The sequence below is a fragment of the Lissotriton helveticus genome, chromosome 8, assembly GCF_964261635.1.
Source record: "Lissotriton helveticus chromosome 8, aLisHel1.1, whole genome shotgun sequence".
Taxonomy (NCBI): domain Eukaryota; kingdom Metazoa; phylum Chordata; class Amphibia; order Caudata; family Salamandridae; genus Lissotriton; species Lissotriton helveticus.
In genome coordinates this window covers 1066844249-1066857113 of record NC_136069.1, presented here as the reverse complement: position 1 = coordinate 1066857113, position 12865 = coordinate 1066844249, and positions in this window count along the sequence as shown.

The following is a 12865-nucleotide window of genomic DNA, read 5'->3' as shown; positions in this document are numbered from 1 at the left end:
CCCACGGACTCCTGAAGGCTCAGCAACACAGGTGGTGGTTCTCCACAGCTCTCGATGCCTGTCCTGCCCTCTCACCAAGTTTGAGGCCAGTATCACTCGTAGGAGGTGCAGGAACCGAACCCCTGTGCACAGCGTTGACTTGCTGTTGCAAAGGCTTGTTGGCTTCCTTCCACCAAGATCTTTGGACTTCAAGTAGCCCCCACCTCAAGCATCTCCAGTGACCAGAATCTTTGTCCACACTGCATCGTCTGGACCGTGGTCTGCATCTTCTGGGGAGCTGCTCTAGGTCCTCTTGAGACTCCAGTGCCTCTGGCCTGTAGGTCCTGTTGAGGGTCACCTTTGTTTATTTTGGGGTCACCTTATTGCTCAGGGCTTGCCCTGACTCTCCTGCTGGTGGTGAGTCCCCTGGACCTTGCTGGTCCCGACATTGCACCTTCTTCGACATGTTGTTTGCAGTTGCTAAGGCTTGCTGGTGCTTCCGACAGACACCGACCCCTCAACTCTCCACATCCGACATGGGACAATTTGTGCACGGCTCTTGGTCTTGCACAGTGTCGCCTGGTCCTCACTGCTTCAGAGTCAAAGTCAACATCAACTCTCCTGCAACTCCCGACATCAGTGGACGTTCATCGTCCAGGTCTCTGGGTCACTCCTAAGTGACATAGACTCTGTCCCCTCTGCTTGCAGGTACTCTCCAACTTGAATCCACCTTCAGATTCCACCAGACACTTTCTTCTTCTCCAGACACTTTCTTCTTCTCCAGCGCTGTCGAACCCATTGGGTTCGACAGCGGTTTCCTACTCCTCTTCACACCTATGCACCTGGCTTCCCTGGTATAGATTCGTGGGTACTAGGGTATCCACTGGTGGGGTTGTTCTCCAACCTCTGTCTTCCACGAGGTCCGTCATTTCTAAAATTGCAACGCAAGGTACACATTGATTTGTACAGAGAACGTGGTTGTGTTCCCACACTGCACACGATCTCCGTGGGTTTCCTAGTTACTCAGCTTGAGTGGTTTCTTGGGTCCCCAACATGTCTACGTCCTCTAGGCATTATCCTGACATGAGTCATAGTTCTTATACTTCTTTCCTAGTATATGGTTTGGTCCCACCTGGGGTCCACTGTGTATTCTGTACTATTTACATGATTTCTATGCAAAGTATTGCATGCATTGTACATATCTCCATGTAGGAGATATCTGTATGTGTTAGTGAGTATTATATAATAACTGCATATTTTTATAAATGCATTGTGTGGTTCTTTTTAACTTAATCTATACCTATAAGATTACATTCTGGTCTAACAAGCTGCTTTACACTCCTTCTGGCCTAAGCCTGATGACTGCTCTCCACAGCTACAACTTAGAGAGCTTTCTAAGGTTGTCTAAGACCTCCTAAATCACCATAAGGATTGTCTGGACTGGTACAGGGTGTCCACTTACATAAGTGAACATCATATACCAGGCCAGCCTCTCACAGCAGTTGTTTCTCTAAATACCACACAAGATTTAGAGGTGCCTTTCTGCTAAATGTAATAAGATATGATCTGTCCAGCTAAGGCTGAGCTTGATACAATTGCGAATAGATTGCTTTTTGCCAAAACTGCCTTGCTGTTATGGCTACCAATACATGTAATGTCACTAGCCAATTGAAACTCGTCAAAAGACTCATTGGTTTTGAGAAATCTGTAAGCTCTATTGTAATCCTGTGCCCTATGGAATCATGACAGTCACGTCTACCTACCCAAACACATAGACCTGCATACCCATCCCCTAAGTGCGGCGGGTATGCCCAGATGTGGGTCCCGGGCTCACTGTGCCACTGGATTCAAGCTATCCTGGCTGATGAGGGGTGAAACCACGAAGCCGGTCGTAGGATGCTTGTTTCCGGTCCAGAGAAGACCTGGCTTGGCAGTTCGGTCTGGACTGTTCCCATGAGGCACAGGGTCAAGGCTGATAGGCATATGGCCAGGTCTATACTGGGGTGAAATTTTGAGTGAAAAAATGATGGATTTAACTCAGATCCCTTGACTGAGGGTGAATGGTTTGAATTGTTCTGCATTCCGTCCATCAATTGTGTGTCTTATGCTTTCTCGCCCTAAGTGTGCCGGGTATGCCCAGACGTGGGTCCCGGGCTCACTGTGCCAATGTATTCAAGCTATCCTAGCTGAAGCGGGGTGAAACCCCGAAACCAGTCCTGGGATGCTTGTTTCTAGTCCAGGGAGGACCTGGCTTGGCAGTTCGGTCTGGACTGTTCAATGAGACACAGGTTCGACTGATTTGCATATGGTCAGGTCTAAACTGGGGTGGCACGGTGAGCAAAAGAATGGTGGATGTCACCCATATCCCTTGACTGGGGGTGCATGTTTTGATTTGTTCTGAATTCCGTCCCTCAATTGTGTGTCTTTACTTTCTCGCCCTCAGTGGGCTGGGTATGCCCAGATGTGGGTCCCTGGCTCACTGTGCCACTGGATTCAAGATATACTAGCTGATGAGGGGTGAATCCCCGAAACCAGTCCTAGGATGCTAGGCATAAAACGCACAGTGGTCAGGCATAAAGTCTGAATCAACACCTTAGGCTTACCGTCACAGTGGACCTGAAAACACGAATGCATTAGGCATAACGGGTGAGCATATTCTGCATATCATTAGGCACACATACTCAGCTGGGGCCTAAACCATGGGAGCATTAAATCACCTTAGATTAGGCACTTTACACAGGACCCCCACAAGATAGCATTAGGGTAAAAGCATTGCCAGCATTAATGCATTAGGCATGCAAACAGTTTAAATAACCTATTAGGCGGGAAAAGCATTAGGCATCAAACTGTGGCCATAAACATAATAGGCATGAAGCATTCTCATTAGGGTAAAAACACTAGGCAACATCACCTTAGGCATTAGCAGACGCATAAGGCACCTCCTGCAGTACATGGGACCTAATCATATTAGAATGGGGCATACACATGAGGCATTTCATCCTTGCGCACATTAGGACAGAACATTAGCATAATGGTGCATCTCAAGTAACCCCCAAACATCCTGTAAGCATTAGGGGGGGAAGAAACCATTAGCGATATAACCATATGCATTAGGCAGAAGCAACATTAACAGTACACCTTATGTAAATATACCAGGAATAGCTGCCCCAAGGTTACAGATTCGCTTCTGGCGCTACAGCGTCTGGGGAGCCCCTACTCGGGGGCTCTCTTATTACCAATGGCCCAAAATTAGCACTGCAAACCGGAGGGAAAAGCATTAGGTATCATCCTAGGTACAAATGCATTATGCAACACTATTATGCAAGAAATCATATGGGGCAATATGCCTCACCAGCATAAACACAGTTCGCCCCAGTCAGGGACACAATACTCTGAAACTGGCCCCAAGCCAACTGGCCTCTCTCCAGGACTCAAATGCCCTATGTCCCGCAAAGTCGGGGCTGGCTGCAAAAATAGAAAAAGCAAAGTGCGCAAAGCACTGGGGCAAGGAAGGAGTGTCTCTCACTCCTCTCTATCTTCTCCTGAGGAGTACAATGCCCCCAATACGTTGCAGCTGCCCACTGTCACCCAAGGAGGTAGGGGGTATCACACATGCCGGGATCCCCTCGTAGCGCTTTAGAATCCCGGTGCTGCAGACATCCGCTCCTCTTCTCCTGGGCACAGTTGTAGCGCCTTGGCAGCAAGCAGAGCACTCTGGCAGCACCCCAATGCAGCACATACGCAGGGGAATGGAAATATAGCGCTTTGACAGCACATCGCTGCAGGCGTCAGCTCCTCTTCCCCAGGCACCTTGAGTATAGCGCTTGCGAGGAACTAGGTCCCATTAGAAGCTTCAGGGACAGAAGATAGTGTACCTCTTCTGGTAATCAGGAAAACAGTGCCCACCAGGCACTAGAGTGCAGGCAGAGCAGCACAGTCACTTCAAATATGGAGCTCACCATGTGCTAGGTGACTCACAGTTCACGGGGTTCCACCCGTGGGAGTAGTGCCCACGCTCCTCACCTCCTTGGAGTGCAGGCAGTCAAAGCATAGCACTCACGAGGCGCTAGGGCAGCAGAGCAGGCAGGCCAGGCTAGGCAAGATCAGCAGACAGTGGGCACTCATCAGTACAGGACAGCACCTCCTAGAAGCAGTCATCTCCCATAAAGTGACACTCCTCCTGACACAGCAGTCTTCACACCAGCAAAGGCTCTCACTGGCCCTGTGGACAGCAGAGTGGTACCGAAGGGGCTCAGGGGCCAGCACACAGGCCCATGCGGCGGTACCTCCTGGCAGAGTGTCCCCTCTCATTCCAGTCCACCCTCAGTCTGAGCACATGGCATCTCTACTGCTCTACATATACACCCCTCCTCCCACCTACCAGAAAGAGCTGGAAGCTTCTAGAAGGTCCCTGACAGTTCCAGCCTCACTGTCACTGGGAGTAGTGTAGAGCACCTTGTCACTTCAAACACTAGACCGCCAACCCACCTCAGGCAGGCGGCACAAGTAGACAGAAATGGCATCCATTTTAAAAGTGACATTTCTGCAATGGTGAAAATAAAGGTGCGTACACCATTATACAGCATTTATTATTTTCCTCTCACACCACACATGGCATTCACATTTCCTACCATGGGGAAGATGTCCCCTAAAGGGGGGGATTCCTAATATACCTATGTAAGGCAGAAAGCACACACACTTTGCACTGCTAACCCGCTCCAAAGTGTCCAACATCCTGAACCCACCAATTCCATCACAGCGAAAGGGCTAGGGGAAAGGCAAACAGTTTTAGGATGACACTGAAAGCAGGGCCAAGTCCAACACATGGTGAGCAAAAGAATGATGGATTTAACCCGGATCTCTTGATTGGGGGTGAATGTTTTGATTTGTTCAACATTCTGTCCATCAATTGTGTGTCTTTTGCTTTCTCGCCTTAAATGCGCCAGGTATGCCCAGACGTGTGTCCCTGGCTCACTGTGCCACTAGATTCAAGGTATCCTGGCTGATGAGGGGTGAAACCCCGAAACCAGTCATAGGATGCTTGTTTCTGGTCCAGGGAGGATCTGGCTAGGCAGTTTGCTCTGGACTGTTCCCATGAGGCACAGGGTCAAGACTGATTTGCATATGGCCAGGTTTAAACTGGGTTAGATGGTGAGCAAAAGAATGATGGATGTAACCCATATCAATTGACTGGGGGTGCATGTTTTGATTTGTTCTGCATTCCGCCCCTCAATTGTGTGTCTTTTGCTTTCTTGCCCTAAGTGAGCTTGGTATGCCCAGATGTGGGTCCCTGGCTCACTGTGCCACACGATTCAAGCTTTCCTGGCGGATGAGGGGTGAAACCCCAAAACCAGTCCTAGGATGCTTGTTTCCTGTCCAGGAAGGATCTGGCTATGCAGTTCGTGTCTGGACTGTTCCCATGAGGCACATGGTCAAGACTGATTTGCATATGGCCAGGTTTAGACTTAGGTGGCATGGTGAGCAAACATATGATGGATTGAACCCAGATCTCTTGACTGGGGTGAATGTTTTGAATGGTTCTGCATTCTGTCAATCAATGGTCTGTCTTTTACTTTCTCGCCCTGAGTGCGCCGGGTATGGCTTGACGTGGGTCCCGGGCTCACTGTGCCACGGGTTCAAGGTAGCCTGGCTGAAGAGGGGTGAATCCGAGACACCAGTCCTATGATGCTTGTTTCCGATCCAGGTAGGACCTGGCTTGGTAGTTAGGTCTGAACTGTTCCCATGAGGTACAGGGTCAAGACTGATTGGCATATGGCCAGGTCTGAACTTGGGTGGCATGGTGGGCAAAAGAATGATGGATTTAACCCAGATCTCTTGACTAAGGTGAATGTTTTGATTTGTTCTGCATTCCGTCCATCAATGGTGTGTCTTTTGCTTTCTCGCCCTAAGTGTGGCGGGTATGCCCAGATGTGGGTACCGGGCTCACTGTGCCACTGGATTCCAGCTATCCTGGCTGAGGAAGGGTGAAACCCTGAAACCGGTCGTAGGGCGCTTGTTTCCAGTCCAGGGAGGACATGGCTTGGCAGTTCGGTCTGGACTGTTCCCATGAGGCACAGGGTCAAGACTGATGTGCATATGGCCAGGTCTAACCTGGGGTGGGATGGTCAGCAAAGAAATTATGGATTTAACCCAGCTCTCTTAACAGGGGGTGAATGTTTTGATTTGTTCCGCATTCCGTCCATCAATTGTGTGTCTTTTGCTTTCTCGCCTTAAATGCGCCAGGTATGCCCAGACGTGTGTCCCTGGCTCACTGTGCCACTAGATTCAAGGTATCCTGGCTGATGAGGGGTGAAACCCCGAAACCAGTCATAGGATGCTTGTTTCTGGTCCAGGGAGGACCTGGCTTGGCAGTTTGCTCTGGACTGTTCCCATGAGGCACAGGGTCAAGACAGATTTGCATATGGCCAGGTCTAAACTGGGGTGACATGGTGAAGAAAAGAATGATGGATTTAACAAAGATGTCTTGACTGGGTTGAATGTTTTGTTTTGTTCGCCATTCCGTCCACCAATTGTGTGTCTTTTGCTTTCTCGCCCTAAGTGCGCCGGGTATGCCCAGATGTGGGTCCCCGGCTCACTGTGCCACTGGATACAAGCTATCCTGGATGATGAGGGGTAAAACCTCAAAACCAGTCCTAGACTGCTTGTTTCTGGTCCACGGAGGACTTGGCTAGGCAGTTCGGTCTGGACTGTTCCCATGAGGCACAGGGTCAAAACGGATTTGCATATGGCCGGTCTAAACTGGGGTGTCACGGTGAGCAAAAGAATGATGGATTTAACCCAGATCTCTTGACTGGGGTGAATGTTTTGATTTGTTCAACATTCGGCCCATCAATTGTGTGTCTTTTGCTTTCTCACCCTAAGTGCGCCAGGTATGCCCAGACGTGGGTCCCGGGCTCACTGTGCTACTAGATTCAAGCTATCCTGGCTGATGAGGGTTGAAACCCTGAAACCGGTTCTACGATGTTTGTTTCTAGTCCAAAGAGGACCTTGCTTGGCAGTTCGGTCTGGACTTTTTCCATGATGCACAGGGTTAAGACTGATTTGCATACGGCCGGGTCTAAACTGGGGTGGCACGGTGAACAAAAGAATGATGGATTTAACCCAGATCTCTTGACTGGGTGAATGTTTTGATTTGTTCTGCATTCCGTCCATCAATTGTGTGTCTTTACTTTCTTGCCCTAAGTGCGCCGGGTATGCCCAGACACGGGTCCCGGGCTCACTGTGCCAATGGATTCAAGCTATCTTAGCTGATGAGGGGTGAAACCCTGAAACCGGTCCTAGGATGCTTGTTTCCGGTCCAGGGAGGACCTGGCTTGGCAGTTCGGTCAGGAGTGTTCCCATGAGGCACAGGGTGAAGACTGATTTGCAAATGGCCAGGTCTAAACTGGGGTGGCCTGGTGAGCAAAAGAATGATGGATTTAACCCAGATCTCTTGACAGGGGGTGAATATTTTGAATTGTTCTGCATTCTGTCCATCAATGGTGTGTCTTTTGCTTTCTCGCCCTAAGTGCGCGGGATATGCCCAGACGTGGGTCACGGGCTCACTGTACCACTGGATTCAAGGTAGCATGGCTGATGAGGGGTGAATCAGCAAAACCAGTCCTATGATGCTTGTTTACGGTCCAGGGAGAACCTGGCTTGGCAGTTCGGTCTGAACTGTTCGCATAAGGCACAGGGTCAAGACTGATTTGTATATGGTCAGGTCTAAACTGGGGTGGCATGGTGAGGAAAAGGATGATTGATTTAACCAAGATCTCTTGACCGGGGTGAATATTTTGATGGTTTCTGCATTCTGTCCATCAATTGTGTGTCTTTTGCTTTCTCACCCTAAGTGCGATTGGTATGCCCAGATGGGGGTCCCAGGCTCACTGTACCACTGGATTCAAGCTATCCTGGCTGATTGGCGGTGAAACCCCGAAACCAGTCCTAGGATGCTTGTTTTCGGTCCAGGGAGGACCTGGCTAGGCAGTTCGGTCTGGACTGTTCCCATGAGGCAGAGGGTCAAATCTGATTTGCATATAGCCAGGTCTAAACTGGGGTGCCATGGTGAGCAAAAGAACAATGGATTTAACCCAGATCTCTTGACTGGCGGTGAATATTTTGATTTGTTCAACATTCTGTCCATCAATTGTGTGTATTGTGCTTTCTCGCCCTAAGTGTGCCAGGTATGCCCAAACGTGGGTCTCAGTCTCACTGTGCTACTGGATTCAAGCTATCATCTCTGATGAGAAGTGAAACCCTGAAACCTGTCCTAGGATGTGTGTTCCCGGTCCAGGGAGGACCTGCTTGGCAGTTCGGTCTGGACTGTTCCCATGAGGCACAGGGTCAAGACCGATTTGAATATGGCCAGGTCTAAACTGGGGTGGCACTGTGAGTAAAAGAATGATGGATTTAACCCAGATTTCTTGACTGGAGGTGAATGTTTTGATTTATTCTGCATGCCATCCATCAATTTTGTGTCTTTTGCTGCTTTAGTCAACAGTCTTTAACTCAACAGTGTATGAGATAATAGAGGAGAAAAGCATGTTCCTGTACTAATACATAAACAAACAAAATTGTAAATGATGCATTAGGAATCTGATTTTCTGATATAGAATAGTTTTGAGTAAGACTTCACAAGCTCCAATTATTCTGCAATCCCCAAAGTTATTATTAGGATTTTGATCAGACACTGGAGATTACACGAAAAATTGACTTGAACAACAAATTTGTCGTAAAGTGATAATCCATCATTATCTTCGAGACCTCCAATAGCGTCATGTATCCAGCCCTCTTTCTCTCTCTTTATTTAAGTACCTAACTGCATATTACACCCATTTTAAACCCTGCACTTTACGTAACATATTTTAAGGTTCACTGTTTGGAAAAATATTTTCTGCTGATTAAAGGCCACTTGATGGACACTGTTATCATAGACTAAACCTCCAGAAGCAGGGGCACACAATAACAACGACAAGCTGTAGTGGTCAGTAGTTAGGCTGTAAATTATTAACTAAACAAATCCTGAAGCAGCATTAATGAAGCAATTTATTTTTTGGACTGGATCTAGATTTATTCTTGCAAAAATATGTAAGTAAAATTCATTATCTAACCAGATTATTCCTCCTACTATAGGACGGACACAGTCATGGTCGCTTAGTGGGATTTGAGCGAACTTGTGACCAACATTATGATAAGTCCTATGCACACAGGGCCAGGGGCCCTAAAAACTGGTTGCAAAATACTGGTTGCAATAGGCAACCAGCGTTTTTGCAACTAGTTTGGTAATTTGTGAACCAACATATATATTAATAGGTTTGCCTGCAAATTACCAATTCTTAGTGGGTTTCAATTCGGCATACCACAGGAATATTAAAGAGATAGATTGCAAATTGCGACCCGTTAGGAATCGCCGAAATCACATGGATGGTAGTCTTCTGTGGTGAGTAGACCACCATGTATGCACATGCTTTTAAATAAAGCAATTTTTTTTACATGCAGCAGTTTTCCATAAAAGGAAAAAGGGATGCATTTTAAAAATGATTGAAAAGCGTAACCTAAATTTTTTTAAGAATAGGCAGTGGTGCACTTCAAAAAATGCTTTGGTCAATATTCCCGTGGGGACCTCTTCCTGTATTCGAATGGCTTACAGCCACCGTTAAGGAGGTGGTAAAAGATTAATGTTTTACTACCGTATTTCGGTTGCAAAACATAACTACGTATCAACCAGAATCGGTATTTGGAAGGGGGGCGTCCTAAACACGCCCCTTCCAAATATCAAATTGGTATTGGGTTGCAAACCCAAATTGCGATTCAGTGAAGTGTTACTGAATTGCAGTTTGCCATTTGTACAATAAAAAATGTATTTTTACTATCTCAAACGGGCCAATTTTACGAATAAAGTCATTTGTAACCTAAAATATGCTTTGTACATCTGGCCCATCGAGCTTGGAATTGAAACTTCGACAGACATTCTCTAGCACAAATAAATCTCCCTTCATACCTGCTCTGAGTATTTTCATCATTAATTGGGTGAATTCTGAGAGCATATTTGACCTAGTTATTTTACCCTACCTTGTATCTCCTTTCTTTATCTGACCAAGCAGTTAACTCCAGCTTTGCTGAGTAATGCAAATAGGATCGGACATGACAAAGGAGCAGAACAGGAAGTTAATGAGAAAGGTTTAGCTAACAGTCGCGGCTGGCATGACGCACGGGGGGCATGGGGGTTGCGGGTGGGGGGCAGGGGGGTCACGCGGGGAGGGGGTGTTGTAATTAGAATTTTTATTTTTATTTAAACGTACCTTTGCTTCCGGTCCTGCTTCGCATCTCCTCTCTCTGCTTCTACAGGAAGCAGGCAGCCTCCCTCTCCTCCACTAAGCCAATTACAATGCTGCAATGGCAATGTTGTGATTGGCTAGAACACCGACCCCACAGGTATCTATAGGGAGGCAATTTTCTCTATGTAGGCTGCATGCCTACATAGAGAAAATGCAGAGTGTGCATGACTGGTTTGGTCGTCCCTGGGACTGTAAAGTCAGTGTCCACAACAGTGGGCAAGCCACTCCTCCCCTGCCTGGAGCAAGAACGCACACCTGCCCACCCCCAACCAAACTCTGCCTTCTGCTTTCTCGCAGTGTGAGAAGCAGAAACATAAAATTGTATTTAAAATACCATTTTATGTTTCTGCTTCTCGCACTGTGAAAAAGCAGTGGGGCGATGCTCCTCCGCCTCTGTTAGCAAGAAAGGTGAAGAAGATGAAGAAGGGAGTTACATATGGACTTGAGGCAGAGAGCTGCATGATGTAGGGAGAGATGTTAGGTAAAGAGAGAAATGTGACGTAACCCAAAGGAAAGATTCAGAGAAGAAAAAAAGCATGAGGTAGGTAGATAGGGGGACTGACAACTAATATTGTGGAGTGAGGTAGATAGTGCAAAAGATAATAAGAAGGAAATGTTGAAGGAATAAGATGGCTAATATACATTAAGGTAGAGAGGTGAGATAATGAGAAAAGGGTGTAGCAAAGCATGGCAGAGAAAGATGGGTTAGGTAGAGAAAGAGACAAAATTAGAATTGAGGTATAGAAAGTCAGGTAAGATAATGAGATATATTGACTGAAAGTAAGGTAGATCAAGAAGGGTGAAGGGCAGAACGATAGATGAGCTGTAGAGAGAAAAGAGGTGAAGTATACAGATAGAGTTGAGGTAGAAGGAGCAAAGGTAGATTGGGGAGGTAGAGAGGTAAGGTAGGGAATGGTGAGGTGAGGTAAATTGATATGTTAAGTAGTTTAAGTTTGCAAGAGACAGAGAGTGAGAGGTGGGGTATAAAGAAATGAGTGAGATGTGAGTTAGAGAAAAGAGAGAGGAAGGGATGAGGAAGAATGGTGAGGTAGGGAGAGTAGTGAAAGAAATGTAGAGGGAGGTGTGCACTAGAGAGATCCACAAAGAATGAAGTAAAGTAGAGAAAGGTATGAGGTTAAGAGACAGGACAAAGAAGGAAAATGCAGAAAGGTGATGTTGTATCAGAGCCCTGAAGTGTAGAAATAAGGGTAAGGAATAGAGAAGGTCAGAGGTGTTGTGGTAGGCACAGAGAATGTTGGAGAGAGAGGTCAGGTCATGACAGAGGTAGAGAGTGGTGGGGTAGTGGGGTGTATTTTGGAAGAAGATGAGCTAGAGAAAAATGAGACACATGGAGTGAGATGTAGAAATAAGTAGGGGTAGAGGAGAAGTAGTGAGGAAACACTCTCTGGAAGGTGGAATGATATGCCATAGAGTCAACAGCATAAGCAAAATGTTATTCTCTGCTAGGTAGTGTTAAAGCCCACTTTCTAAATTTTAAAGAATTGGTAACAATATTTCTGGCACACAGCTGTGCTGTCAAGCAGACCTAAAATGGTGGTTGGGAGTAGATGTTAGGGAGTGAGGGAGTCGAGAAACTCTGGGACTCGGAAAACTACATTCAGACTGCTGTCTTGTGATTTCCAGACTTGCGGTGGCGTTGGTCCGCCAGCCGTATTACGACTTAAAAAGTTGTTGCGGCAGAGGACCACCAGCTGCGCCAGGGAACAGTCGTTCCGTGGCAGTGGCCGAGTTGCGCCGCAATTCAACATGCCCAGCTGGACTGGTGGAGTCCCGCTGAACATATTGTGAGTACCTGCACCGCCAGCTATTTCATGGCAGTAGAACCGCCAAGAAAAGTCTGGTAGTGCAGGACTATAGTGGGCCCTACCCGGCCCCTATGCCCCCTGCAATGGGGATACATTCAGGGGGATACAGCAGGTGCCCCCCTGTCTGTATTTCCCCAAAGTTCCTGCACCGTGCTGGAACTTTTTTGCTGTTCCCATTGTGGTGCCTGTTTTCCAGGCATCACCATGGGAAAGGCGAAGAACCATCCGCCGTACACAAGTTGAACTCGTAATGCCATGGGAGGTCATTGAGCGTGTTTGGGTCAGCTGTGTTGGCAGAGAGCGAGCACAACTGCTCCAAATTCATATTCAGGCCCTTATAGGTACATTTGGTGCGAGGATTAGCAGAAATTGCTTTATTTCTTCAAAGATAGGTATTGGCAGGCCCCACAGCCGGTTATGCACGGACTGCTCCTAGAAAGACGATTCAGACCGTATCAACGGTACAAAACACAAGAAAACTACATTACCCGGCATGCCTAGCGCGAGTCACGTCTCACGCGACTCTGTGCGCTAAACCGGATATAGCGCAGTTATGGTACTCAGACGCTGCCGATTATTTTACTCGTTGGGCCGTTCCGGAGGATTACCCTGGATTTATGGATTTACCTGGAAGTAGGTGAGCCGAGCACCCTTGAGGATTGTTCTGGCTCGCTGCAAGTTGCCCGTGTTTCCCTGCACCATCACGTTGCGCCGCGCTCG